The sequence below is a fragment of the Cynocephalus volans genome, chromosome 17 (assembly GCF_027409185.1).
Source record: "Cynocephalus volans isolate mCynVol1 chromosome 17, mCynVol1.pri, whole genome shotgun sequence".
NCBI classification, from domain to species: Eukaryota; Metazoa; Chordata; class Mammalia; order Dermoptera; family Cynocephalidae; genus Cynocephalus; species Cynocephalus volans.
In genome coordinates this window covers 45,137,924-45,152,859 of record NC_084476.1, presented here as the reverse complement: position 1 = coordinate 45,152,859, position 14,936 = coordinate 45,137,924, and positions in this window count along the sequence as shown.

Below are 14,936 nucleotides of genomic sequence, written 5' to 3'. Positions count from 1 at the left end.
CTAAGGATCATGGCATAATGCAGAGTGATAACATGTGTAGGTAGAGCACCAGGTAATAAAATCATAGACTCTTCTCAAGGGCAGCACTTCAGGGAGTATTTATGGAGCCCCCGTGTTAGGCCCTTCCTGGATTCTGCACGCAATATAGTGATAGAGTTGCTGTCTCCCAGGACCAGTAGGCTGTGGGCTGGGATAGTGTTGACAGCAATGGATCTACATCACAGCAATGGATGTGTGTCTGGTGTAAAGAAAATGGGGTGTGAAGCCAAAGTATGGGGGTGGAATCCTGATTGTGTCAACAATGGATATTTTATACAATTTGAAAAGAATGGCTGAACATATCTGCATACTTTCATCTAATGGAGATATAAAGTTACTCCATAAATGGAATCTTCCTCAATTCTAGTTATGTTTGCATTGAACATGAGCACTTATCCCTGCCATTCAATGATTTTGAAAATAGGATTTGAATTTGTGAATACTATTTCTTACTTACTTACATCTTACACATCAGTTACATGTTGCCGTCATCTTAATGGACCCATCGCCTCTGGTTCTTCTCTGCAAATGGTGTTCATTTCCTACCATCTTCAGGTAGCTTCCTAATCTAGAATATTCTGAAGGCCTCCTAGATCACTTTCCTCTCTTAGAATGTCAGGCACTCGATAGCACGTCTTCTACTCTTTCTTATCCTGGGATCATCTCCCAAGCCAGGGTGCAGCTGAATCAGCTCTTTCTCCAGCTCTCGGCACCATGCTTGGCATATGGTGGATACAAACAGAGAGAACAGAGGAGACAGAGCACAAGACTCTAGAGACAGGCGTGTTACAATGACATTTAGAAAGTGACACCTTCTCACTTTTGATCCTGTATTGGTTAGAAGTGAGTCACTAAGTCCAGTCCACACTGCAGGGCAGGGGATTACGTGAGGATGTGTGCAGCAGATGGTGGGGACCACTGGGAGCCCCTGAGGAGTCGCCAACCACACAGACAGAGATGTGGCACTTGAGTCCAAACCTAAATACACACGAAGCCATTGTGAGGTTTTATGGAGGAAAGCAGTATGTGAATGCATGAAATTCCAACTGTCGCATGGTGCAGACAGGGAAAACAGACCAAGAGCAAAAGTGACATTTTCAAGATTATATGACAGGAACCAGACCTGTCGTTAGTCGTATTCCATGCTACCTTCCACACCGTCGTGGATTTTATCTCTAGTCTTGTTTATTAGCTGCATGTGACACCGGCCATAGGTTTCAGAGATGTTTTCTCACACATGCCTGATGCCATCCCTAGGAAGAAGATGCTAGAAAGATCCCCACTGTGCAAAAGGGGAGACTGGGGAGGTCATGAGAGTGACAATGGCTTGTCCAGGGTCACATAAAGTGATAAGAAGCAGGAGCTGGGGATGAACCTACGTGTATCTCCTCTGAGCTGTGACGCTGGCTGCACCCAGGCCTTGCACAGGGGTGTGGTCAGGCAGTGTTGGTGGAAGGGTGGGCAATAGAGAGAGTTCATGGGGAAGGAGGGTCAGCAGACAGGTACCCAGAGGGGCATTTGCAGTCTTGTACACAGAGGAGGGGCTCAGGAAATGAGGTATCAGGAAGTGACTTCACTTCCTTGACGACAGACCCCAACAGAACTCGGAACTCGGTAACCTGGCACCCACATTCTATACACAGCCCCTTCCCCAGCTCACTTGGCCACAGGCAGAGTGAGATGTTGTGCTGTATCCCGAGGTCCCGGGGCCGTAGCCCCAGGAAGCCCTGTGCTGAGAGGCTTGTCCAATGCTTCCAGCGCTGGTTCAGCCCTCGCCCTCGACCCCTGTGGCCGTCTGGGACGAGGTCCCCAAAGGTAATGTCAGGTGGCCCAGAGGAGGTTGGGCAAGGCCAGGCCAGCACTATGAGCCTCCCTGGGTGACCGCAGACCCTCCTCCTGAGTGTGTGGGGAACGGGGACATGGGACACCCTCCCAGGGCAGGGGCAGAGGGTGGGGGGTTTATAAACCTGCTGGTCCTGGTGTGTTCACACCTCAGGTCTGGCTGGAGGGTGAACGGGGACTGCCGGGGTGGCAACCACCACCCTGTACATTAACCCTGGGCCCTCAGGCTGTCTTCTCATGTCCTCCCTGGGGTTAAGACTGGCCTCCAGCCCCTGCCCTCCTTGGGGTTCACGGTGCTGTCACTGTGTATCTCTCCCCTGTCCTGTCCTAGAGTGAAGACACATCTTCATTGAGCTCGGATGCCACCCACATGGTGTGGCCTGTCCCGGCACGCACCCTGAAGAAGCGGGTGGAGCACCTGGTGCCTGCTGTCTTGGGTGGTGACCAATCTTATGTCCACCTGTTTCTGTCAAGCTACAAGAACTTTGCCAGTCCCCGGCATGTGCTGCACCTGCTTTTCCTCAGGTGAGCACTCAGGCCCTGGATCACACAGTGTCACTAGGCCGCCTCCCAGCTGTGAGTCTTAGGACTGTCACCACACCCCTCTGAGCCTCAGTTTCCTCCTGTGTTCAGTGGGTGGTCACAGGAACAAGCTCCAGTGGGTCCCCCATGGAAAGTGCTGCTCCTGAGTCCAGCCCTGTGGAAGGTCTGCTGGAGGGGCCACGGTCGTCCTCATTCAGGATTCCTGACACCCCCACGAGGAAGTCTCTGTCACCCCCTCACTGACCTCGTTGACTTGGGCTTCACTGTTTTCACATTTTTACAGGAAATTTGAGATTCTATCTGTAGGCTTCTGGGTGTATTCAAAGCAGGGAGACCAGAGGCGGCCAGAGCGGCTTCAGGTGCACCCAGAGATCTTGGGAGGAGTTGGTTGGGGTTCATTCCTTCAACAATCATACGTGAAGCCACACTATGTGCAGTCACTTTCTGGGCACTGACCATAATCCAATGAACCGAGGAGACTGCATTCCCTGCCCTCCTGGGCTTCCATTCAAGTCAGAGGTGAGACAGTCACAGTAGACATGAGAAGCAAGTAGTGCCACCATATGGTAGATTTGACACACTCCTGACCTCTTCTACGTATGGAAACATGATTTCTGATTGTGACGGGGATGGCGAATCCCTGGAGCAGCTAAAATGGTAAGTGGGGTTTAGGTGCAGAAGGAGGGGCTCCCATCTCCACACAACTGCGTGTGGTCTGCGGGGGCCTGTGGGTGGGGGGCTGGCAGAACTCTGGCTCTCACACATCTTATGATTCCTGCTACAGGGCTGAGGGCTCAAGGCTTTCCCTGCAGGGAAAGGAGTCAAGACGGCTGGGGATGTGGTCCCAGGCACCGTAGGGTGTGTGAGAGGCTGGACAGCAGAGTGAGCCCAGAGAGAATCCATCCCCACGCCCTCCCACCCAGCCCTGCCCACACCCCCAGAGCCCGTGCTGAGCCAGAGCAGGAGGTGTGCAGAGCATCCCGCTCACACTCGGGGCTGGAGCCTCCATGGGGATGCTCAGCTGGTGCTGAGGGTGCAGAGTGTGGTCAGGGCCAAGAGATTGCTGTCACTGGGAAAAGGATATGCAGATTTTCATGCAGACACTTGGGCAGTACATTCACGTGTGAGCTCAAGTTTAGGCTTTTCCAAGGGCCCTGGGTAGGCCAGGGGAGCAGCGCCTCCCTCTGTTTCCTCATTTATCAGATATTGCTGGACACCTCCTGTGTGCCAGTGAGTAATGCCCAGAGCAGACAGCACCCTCCTGGGGTGGACAGGTCATTCCAGCAGGGATGGGGCAGTGACACAGACAGAGGAGGTAGTCAGGTTTCCCTGAAGAAGGGAAACGTGGTCACATCAGTGGTTGAAGGCTCCTCCCATGGAGGCTTTTGCCAGCCCCTCCTTGGCTGCCAGGCCCATCTGTGCCAGAACTGCCATACTGGGGGTGGACATTGGATGGGCTGGTCTATGGACAGGCACGGGCAGAGGGTACAAGACTGCAGCTCACTCAGGGGAGCCTTGGGAGGGCAGCATAGAGGGATAGGCCAGGCCTCTGATGCTGTTGCCCACCTGTCTCCCACAGTGCCATGTCCTCTGTCTTAACGATCTGGCTGGAATTCTATTCCACCGATTTCCACGAGCCTCCTGAATTTCATTCTTTGAAGTTTCTTTCGGCCTATGTACATATCAGTATGTGAGGTTCAGAGGTGGAGCGTAAGGCTGATCTTCTTCTGGCGCAGCTGGAGAAGCCGGAGCACCTGGAGCCTAGTGAGGCGGAGACTGAGGGTGAGCAGGAAGAGGGTGGGTGCCTGTGCGGGTTTGGGGAGGGGCCTGGGCTGGGCCACACAGAGCAGAGTTTCCAGAAGCAGGCTGGGGACAGGGGCACTGAGTACTCAGAACAATCATACAGTGTTCTGCAGTGTGGGGAGACTTCCTGAGGCTGGGTCTCTGGACTTGGGCTTCTAGAAAGACAGTGTCATTGGATGAGACATAGAAACTCACATTGATATTTTCAATTGTTGTCTCTCCAGTTCCAGCTTCCGCCCAGGCTGAACAACTGTCCCAAGAGCTGCTGCCATGTTCGGCTCGAGTTCCAGCTCCAGCTCCACCTCCACTGCCAGAGGCAGAGCGAGAGCAAGATCCAGAGCCCAAGCCAGAGCAAGAAGTAGAGCAGGAGCAAGATCCAGAGCAAGAGGTAGAGCAGGAGCAAGATCCAGAGCAAGAGGTAGAGCAGGAACAAGATCCAGAGCAAGTGGTAGATCAGACGCAAGATCCAGAGCAGGAGCAACAGAAAGATCAAGAGAAAGATCAGGAGAAAGAGCAAGAGAAAGAGCAGGAGAAAGATCAAGATCCAGAGGTAGAGCTAGAGCAACCTGACATAACCGTTCCTGAAACATCAGAAGAATTAGAAGAAACACCAGCACCCAGGGGAGCCCTGGCTCCAGAGCTCCCACAAACACCCTCACCAGTCCCCACTCCAGATCTGTTCTTGCCCTTCCTTGACGCTGTGCTTCTCCTCATTTTTGTCTGTGTCCTGCATCTCCTCAAATTTTTTCATCTTTTATTTTCAATAATATCCCTTGTAGAAAATAAAGTGTTTTTAATATTTTCAAAATTACCATTCAGTGGCACTGAGTACATTTTTAATATGGTGCAACCCTTACCACCATCTAGTGATCGAACAGCTTCATCAACTCTGTAGCCATTAAGCTGTCACTCCCCATCCCGCCTCTCCCTGTCCCTGACTACCACTCCATTTTCTGTGTGTGTGAATTTACCTATCGTGGATTGTTCCTATCAGTACCGTTATATGTTATGTGGCCTTTTGTGTCTGGCCGCATAATATGAGAAAGATCTGATTAATTTTCATTTTATGTTTTTAGTAAGAGGAAAATTACAGAAAAATCAAAGACTCTATGTAGAAACACAAAGCCCTGATAGTTATTATTGCCATAATCTTGAAATAGGAACTACTTTTGAATGACCAGAGAGCCAGAAGCCACTGAGGAAAATGCTGACTTTTCCTGGTCCAAACAAAAACCAGAATAATGTCAAAAGGTGAAAAGACAAACCCCAGACTGGAAAATTCTTCATGGGCAGAGAAAGGGTAGTATGCATCCTAGTTGTACAAAGAGTTCTCATTTATCCATAGGGATAAAGGACATATTCCCGCAGTTCCACAGGGAAGCAATTCACATGGCCAGTAAATGTCAGATATCGCGGCCTCCCTAATGATTATGCACAGAAATTTACTCACTATTCAGATAGCATTTGCCCCATCAGATGGGCAGGTCTGTATGTCTGGTGACGACCAGCTCTTGTGAGAATGAAGGAAGAAGAGGTCCCAGCGGATGCCCCAGGAGATGTGTTCATAGATACCCCTGTCGCAGGAGCCTCTCAGCAGCTCCTACCAAAATGCCCACGTGTGTCCATGTGCCGGGCAGCAGTGATGCTAGGAAGTTACGCCACATATATATGTAGTCTACCTATGTTAATCAATCGATTCAATAAATCTAAACTTGAAAAATTCCAAAGAGTGATGTTTAGGGGACTTGTCAAATAACCTCAAAGTTAATATGAAAAAAAAATTATGTGCAAAAATGGCCCCCAAAAAGTTCAAGACATAAGAAGAACAATAATAATAAAAACCAGGAGGAAATTTGCTCCGTCTAATAAAATGTATTGCAAAGGAACATACTTGAAAGTGAATGAGATTGGCAAAGAATAAGCGAATAGTTCAGTGGAGTAAAAGTTTGAATTTTGAAACAGATTCTGGTATATGTGGAAAGGATTCAGATTACTTAGGGGAAAGCACTTCATCATTACAGGGATTGAAATATTATTTATTTGGAAATTAAATCCAGTTATGCTTTTGCTAGGTACCGTTCACAAAATTAAATTTGAGATGAATTACTAACTTCAATATTTTGCAAAAGTATTAAGCATTAGAAGAAAGAAAAACACATAATAATTTCCACAGAAGCCAAAAGTACTTTTGAGAAAATGTAAGACTCATAAATATCAAAACACTAGATAAAATAAGGTTTGACCATACGTATTTGTATTTCTCAAGATGGAGAAAAATGGGTTATGTGTATGTATTGTGAATTTAGAAAATCAAAAAGAATTAATTAAAAACCTATTACAAACAAGACGACTTACTAAACTAAAATTTACATGTTGCGATTTAGAAAAATTCACATATAAAATTAATAAATGTCTTATGTAATAACAATAACTATCTAGATTACATGACACAAATCAAGATTCCATTTTCAATAGCCACAAAATTGTTAAAATATTTGGCATACAGCTAACAAGAACTCAACAAAGCCTGTTTAACTATGTGATTTAAGCATTAGAACACTCTTAAAACATACATACACAAACGATAGAGAAATGTCAGAGATATTTTCTTGGCCAGAAAGCCACATGATCCTAAGGATTTTATTTTCTCCTAAGTTACTTTATACGTGTGTCATGATCACATTAAAAATAGTCTCATTTATTTCTTCACCTAGAACAAAATAAGATGATTATAAAATGTTGATGAAACATTAATCGTTCATCAGAAAAAAATGAGGAAACAAATCAAAAGGGAGGGGTAATTCTACCAGAGCTCGAAAAAAATTTTTTTATAAATTCTTCATTATCAAGACCATATGGAATTTGTTTATAAGTAAATATAAAACCTAATGAAAAAGAATGGAGAATTCAAAGAGATACCCAAGATTTATAGAAATTTAGTATTTAAGAAAGATAGCATTTCAAATCACTGGTGAAAATATGCTGCTACTAATGTAGCAGCAGTTAACATGGATGGCATAGCAGCAATTAATAAAGCAAAGCAAACTCAAACAAAAGGTAAATGCCACCAACTAGGTCAAAAGGACACGACAAAAAGTAATTACAAGCTATAATACTTAAAATGGGTGATCAATAATGTTTCAATTTTAAAAAAAGCAAAAAAACAAAAAACCTCTTAAACTAGGATAATATCACTAATACAATGATGTGTGAAAAAATGAGATGGCAATGACCAAGAAAATGAAATAAAAATGAACAAAATATATAAACAATCTAATAACACAAAAGGAAATTTAAATTGGCATCAATACTTAATTAGGTGCTTAAAATCCCTCATAGAGAACTAGACATTTAAAATATATTGAAATACAATACTTCACCTATTAGATTTGCAAAATTTAATTTTTTGATAACAAACTTGTTATTGAGACTGTGGGGATACAGGTATTATAATACACTCTGGTGGAATGCAAATGGTAGAGCCCATAAGGAGCAGAAACTCGCAAAATTTAGCAAAATTATACTTGTATATTTACTATTTTACACTGTAACCCAATATTCAGGAATCTATATCATATGTAACCTTGAAAAATTATAAGGTGAGGTGTCGACAAGATTGTTAATATGACAATACCTATTACTAAGGGTTGGAAACACCCCAAATTTTCATTCATAAGGTTTGCATGAATAATTAGGGTGCATTTTTACAATCATGATTTCTAAACACTGAGTGTAAAATGTTATTGAAAAAACGAACAAACTGAAGACAACGAAGAGATATACATGTTCATAGATGAGAAAATAAGTAGGGAAAATATATCAATTCTTCCAAATAAATCTATAAATTTTGTTTATATATAAATAACAATTGACATTTTTTACGCAATTTGATAAATTACTAATTCTATATTTCATACGGTTGAGTAAAGGCATAGAATAGAAAACTCAGTTTTGAAAAAGTACACAAGATACCGTCGCTCGTGGTGACCGTGTGGCTTTAATAGCACACGGCTCCGCGGTCAGGACTGTCACGCCGCGGACTGTGCCTGCCAGCCTGGGGCCGAGGAACCACCAGGACCGTCGGCCGACGACAGCCCACGCGGGTCCCCCTCACGGCTGTGCTCGGCGCCTCGTCAGCGCGGACCCCTTGCACCGACCTGGAGCGCCCGTGGGAATCCGTCGTGTCGCTGGAACCCGCTGTCATCGGCCGCAGAGGGGCGGGAGCAGGGAGTGGAGAGCGGCCGGTCGTGAGCTCCTGTCCCCGGGCGGGACGGGCGGCCTGGGGGCGGCAGCTGCAGGCAGGGCCACCAGGAGGCGCCACGGAGAGCGCACCCCGCGACCGCGGCTTCCCGTCGGCGGCTCTGAGCGCCGCGCACCGGCGGCTGCGGGGACGCGGCTGACAGCCAGGCGCGGACCGCGTGTCCTCTGTGCGCGGTGGCGTCTGCGCACGCGCACTGTCCCGCTTACAGCAGCTGCTGTCACCACAGGTGAACGCCTCAGGGAACCATGTAGTGCTCTGGACGACACCTCCTGGGAGCCGATGTCTACACTGCAGCCTCCGAGCAGTCGGGGTCGGCACGATCCCCCGTGGCCGTCACCAGGGCCCTGTCCCCTGTCCGGGTTTATGTCCTCTTCCTAGTGGAAGACGCCCCCCATAGACTGCTAAGAAAACGGTCTTGGGCTGCTAAACGTCCAGAGGCCCGTCCTCGCCTTGTCGGACTCACGTTTGACGAGGAAAAGCGGAGAGCGGAACCGACTCTGCACGAGACGCTGAAGGATGGACTAACCTGTCGTCTCCCTCTTGAGGCTCCTCCGCAGCGTCCGTCCCCTGGACCCCCACACCCAGAGTTGACACGGTGTCCCCTGTGCTTCCCCAGTGCGGGGCGGCGTGTAGACCCATCGTCACGCTCCACGTGGGGACCTCTGGGGACCTCCGGGACCTGTCCCTTCCTCCTTTCTCCCACGGTTCTCTCCTCCTGCCCATCTCCGCGGCTCTTCCTGGAGCGCGTGTTGTTCAGACACTGGCTCTGCGGACACGCACTTCCGTTTTCTCTCTCTCTTTCCCTTTTACTCCTTTTACTTTTTTATGCTTTTCTTTCAATTGTATCTTTCTTGTTATCCTTTTGTCTTTTTGATCTAATCAGGCTTCCCTTGTGTTATTTTCTCATCTTTCTAGTGAGTTGTTTTCTAATTTAAATTTCAACACTTATGGGCCGCCCCCTGGCGCACTCGGGAGAGAGCAGCGCTGGGAGCGCAGGGGCGCTGCCGCGGGTTCGGATCCCACATCGGTATGGCCGGTGTGCTCACTGGCTGAGCGCCGTGCGGGCGACACCACGCCTATGGTTACAACGCCCGTAACTGTCACACACAAACACACACAAAACAAACAAACAAAAATTTCAACAGTTATATTTTTAATTTCTAAATGACCTCATGGTTATTTGATTCATCTTCTCCCTCTTCTACTTTAACAATATCTGCTCTTCTTCAGTAAGTCCAACAGTTTCTCTCCTATAACTCTGAGGAAGTTAATGGTATTTTCTGTTTCCCTTGCATGATCTCTATTTCTTCCAATTCGCTTTTTCCTTTTTTGTTTGTTTGCTTTGGCCTATTTCTTATTAGAGGATTTGCTGAAACTAGAGGATTTGCTGAAACATCTGGGGCCCTTGGCATCTGCTCATGGTTAACAGGGCAGCACAGGAAAGTCTTGCTCGTGTGCTGTGGCTTCATGGCCTGTGGGTGACTCTGTGAGGTTCTTTGACTGGGTTCTTGACTGAGGTGCCCAAATCAGCAGAGTGTGTACTGAAGAACTGGACTCCAAGGCCAGATGACATGCATTTGGATTTTTTTTAATTTTACAAGTTTCCATGACAATTCCTAACGGATCTTAATGCTGAGCACACCAAAGACTGTTAAAACTAGGTATTCATGCCATCGTCAGTCACATAAAGGACACCTACAAATTTAGGATACAGAACTTCCAACAAATAGTCATTTAATACCCGTTAATTGAAACCAAGTGTTTCGTGGACATACGAATTAGAGAGCATCTGGCTTCTTTAAGGGGTAAACAGTGAGGTGGAGCTGAAGATGGAGAGAAGCCCAGAGAGGGGACTAGGAACGTGACAAGTTTGACTTCGCATCTCAGAGGCACTTTTCACTTCATTTCTCTCCATTCATAGCACATGCTAAGTGTAATCACAAGATCGGCGCCTCGGCTTGGTTGAGTTGAAGTCAATGCAAGTCCTAGTTCAAAGAAGCCCTGAGTCTTCTGCTTGGGAGCCAATCCACACCATGACAGACAGATGTGATGGGTTTTAATCGTTAGCAGGGTTGAAGTTGTCGAGGAGAACATGGGAAAATGAAAATTCTGAGAAGAAGGGAGGGAAGCAGCTAAAACTACCATGGAGCAGGGCCGGCCCGTGCGCACTTGGAGAGTGCGGTGCTGACAGCACCAGGGCCACGGGTTCGGGTCCCTATGGAGGGTTGGCTGATTGGCTCACTTGGGAGTGCGTGGTGCTGACAAAACCACAGCAAGGGATAGGAACCCCTTACCGGTCATATTTAAAAAAAAAAAAAAGTAATTTTTTTCAACTGAATAACTTGTCTCCATTGCTTTTTATTATAGAATAAGAGGTGGTTCTGTGTTAAGTATTTTGGCACTTGGAAATAATAAAACCAAAATTAGAGATGGAATGTAGTTCTAAAACCTCATCAAATTACAGTGATAGCTATAGTAATCAAATCCATAAAAGATTCTTAAGTAATTATGACACTCAAAATTCAGAGCTACATGCAAAGTCACAAATATATTTAAAGTTAAAACTCATAGCAATATTAAAAACTTAGCAGCACAGTCACCTACCTTGCCTTGCTGTATGTATCAATCCTTTCAAAGAAGCAGCCTCTCCTAAAGCAATTGTCATTTCACTAAATTGATCACCTGCCTCAAACTCCTTGACATTTGAAACTATTCTTCCAGAGTCATCATTTTAATTTCCCTCCCATGACTTGGAATTACCAGCCTCAATACATTTGCATTGTTCCCTGTACTATACCACAATGGGGGACAAAAAGCCTACCCTTGCCTTATCTGTGAGCATCTTTTTTCCTTGCAATCAGCTTATTCTCCATAGCAGCAGAGTATCTCTCTGTTGCATATTATTCCAATATGATCATGTATAGGCTGGCTGGTAGCTCAGCTGGTTAGAGCACAGCCTCGTATCACCAAGGTCAAGGGTGTGGATCCCTATATTGGCCAGCCACACACACACACAAAGATTCCAATATGATCATATATTTTACCTAATAGGAGCAGATGACACTGTTTTTGGTTTGTTTTGCTTTTTAATTAAATAAACTTGAAAAATATCTGTTTATTTCAGACCTCTAGAATTTTCTAGGGCTTACTAAGGTTTATCAATTTCTCTCTTGTAAACAAACACATACACAGAGTGCCTGGAACCCAAGTTGGAAGTTACAGCAGAAAGAAGAGACTACATAGGCACAAAAAGAACAGCAAGAAAACTCCAATTCTGATGTTTTACAGGAATGATTTTTCCCTTTGAAAAACATGTGTTCTTTCCATTTCTTTGCCTCTTGAAACTTAACACGTCACCCCTCTCCCAAATATCATCTACTTTCCACTAAACTTACTTGCTTTAATGCTCTTCGTTTTTAAAAGTCAAGTTCATTTGCCACTTTCTGCAAAATAGCTTCTCTCAATTCTCAAAAAAGGAATCTATTGTCCATTTTCTACTCAGCATCGTTCCAGAGCCTCCCCCAATATTGTTGACATTCTCCTCAATACCACATTTTTAAATGATAGTCCTAAACATAAAAGAAAAGCACCTCGATGGTCATATTGTTTGGATCATTTCTTTTGTCATGGGTGTCAGAATTTTTCACAGATTTTTTCTCATTCAGTTGCATGCCAGGACAAATGAACCATAATTTTCTACTAATGTTTAAGAAATTTGTAATCATCTTCTAGCTAAGATGTCATGAGACCCCCTTTCCTCCCTACACATGTGTACATATCTGCATCCCCTATTCCTAGGGGGATTCTGCAGGAGATGAAGGGAGAGGGCTCCCTTGACTAGTGCGGGTGCCCAAGGTCAGCATGCTGGGGTGTCAGTTTCCTGGGATTGCCTGTGACACTGCTATCAAGGCCATGCACAGAAGCAAGAGGAATGTGTTGGCCAGAGAAGGAAGACCCAGTGGGCTACCTTAGGGGTTCAGAGGTGTCCCCTGAGACTGAGAGTGAAGAAACCCACAGTAAGTAGGACAATCAAGGAGGCTAAAGTGAACGGCAGAAGTCAAGGCAGGATGGTGACTCTGGGAAATCTTTGTGCCCAGGCAGTTCCTGGCTGAAGGAAGTGGTCGGCAGACAGAATTAAAGGGCTGGCAGGTTATCAGGCAGCATGTTCATGGTGACCTTCCATCTGGGTATTCTTGATGAATCCTGTTTCACATGTTTCCAGACAATTCATTCATCAGTACTTGGCACCTATTACTTGCCAGGTGCTGGGCTGGGGGCCTGGAATAGGGGCAGACCGAGGTGTAGACTCTGCTCCTGGGTTGCTGACTGTCAGGTGAGGGGGACTAAGGATCATGGCATAATGCAGAGTGATAACATGTGTAGGTAGAGCACCAGGTAATAAAATCATAGACTCTTCTCAAGGGCAGCACTTCAGGGAGTATTTATGGAGCCCCCGTGTTAGGCCCTTCCTGGATTCTGCACGCAATATAGTGATAGAGTTGCTGTCTCCCAGGACCAGTAGGCTGTGGGCTGGGATAGTGTTGACAGCAATGGATCTACATCACAGCAATGGATGTGTGTCTGGTGTAAAGAAAATGGGGTGTGAAGCCAAAGTATGGGGGTGGAATCCTGATTGTGTCAACAATGGATATTTTATACAATTTGAAAAGAATGGCTGAACATATCTGCATACTTTCATCTAATGGAGATATAAAGTTACTCCATAAATGGAATCTTCCTCAATTCTAGTTATGTTTGCATTGAACATGAGCACTTATCCCTGCCATTCAATGATTTTGAAAATAGGATTTGAATTTGTGAATACTATTTCTTACTTACTTACATCTTACACATCAGTTACATGTTGCCGTCATCTTAATGGACCCATCGCCTCTGGTTCTTCTCTGCAAATGGTGTTCATTTCCTACCATCTTCAGGTAGCTTCCTAATCTAGAATATTCTGAAGGCCTCCTAGATCACTTTCCTCTCTTAGAATGTCAGGCACTCGATAGCACGTCTTCTACTCTTTCTTATCCTGGGATCATCTCCCAAGCCAGGGTGCAGCTGAATCAGCTCTTTCTCCAGCTCTCGGCACCATGCTTGGCATATGGTGGATACAAACAGAGAGAACAGAGGAGACAGAGCACAAGACTCTAGAGACAGGCGTGTTACAATGACATTTAGAAAGTGACACCTTCTCACTTTTGATCCTGTATTGGTTAGAAGTGAGTCACTAAGTCCAGTCCACACTGCAGGGCAGGGGATTACGTGAGGATGTGTGCAGCAGATGGTGGGGACCACTGGGAGCCCCTGAGGAGTCGCCAACCACACAGACAGAGATGTGGCACTTGAGTCCAAACCTAAATACACACGAAGCCATTGTGAGGTTTTATGGAGGAAAGCAGTATGTGAATGCATGAAATTCCAACTGTCGCATGGTGCAGACAGGGAAAACAGACCAAGAGCAAAAGTGACATTTTCAAGATTATATGACAGGAACCAGACCTGTCGTTAGTCGTATTCCATGCTACCTTCCACACCGTCGTGGATTTTATCTCTAGTCTTGTTTATTAGCTGCATGTGACACCGGCCATAGGTTTCAGAGATGTTTTCTCACACATGCCTGATGCCATCCCTAGGAAGAAGATGCTAGAAAGATCCCCACTGTGCAAAAGGGGAGACTGGGGAGGTCATGAGAGTGACAATGGCTTGTCCAGGGTCACATAAAGTGATAAGAAGCAGGAGCTGGGGATGAACCTACGTGTATCTCCTCTGAGCTGTGACGCTGGCTGCACCCAGGCCTTGCACAGGGGTGTGGTCAGGCAGTGTTGGTGGAAGGGTGGGCAATAGAGAGAGTTCATGGGGAAGGAGGGTCAGCAGACAGGTACCCAGAGGGGCATTTGCAGTCTTGTACACAGAGGAGGGGCTCAGGAAATGAGGTATCAGGAAGTGACTTCACTTCCTTGACGACAGACCCCAACAGAACTCGGAACTCGGTAACCTGGCACCCACATTCTATACACAGCCCCTTCCCCAGCTCACTTGGCCACAGGCAGAGTGAGATGTTGTGCTGTATCCCGAGGTCCCGGGGCCGTAGCCCCAGGAAGCCCTGTGCTGAGAGGCTTGTCCAATGCTTCCAGCGCTGGTTCAGCCCTCGCCCTCGACCCCTGTGGCCGTCTGGGACGAGGTCCCCAAAGGTAATGTCAGGTGGCCCAGAGGAGGTTGGGCAAGGCCAGGCCAGCACTATGAGCCTCCCTGGGTGACCGCAGCCCCTCCTCCTGAGTGTGTGGGGAACGGGGACATGGGACACCCTCCCAGGGCAGGGGCAGAGGGTGGGGGGTTTATAAACCTGCTGGTCCTGGTGTGTTCACACCTCAGGTCTGGCTGGAGGGTGAACGGGGACTGCCGGGGTGGCAACCACCACCCTGTACATTAACCCTGGGCCCTC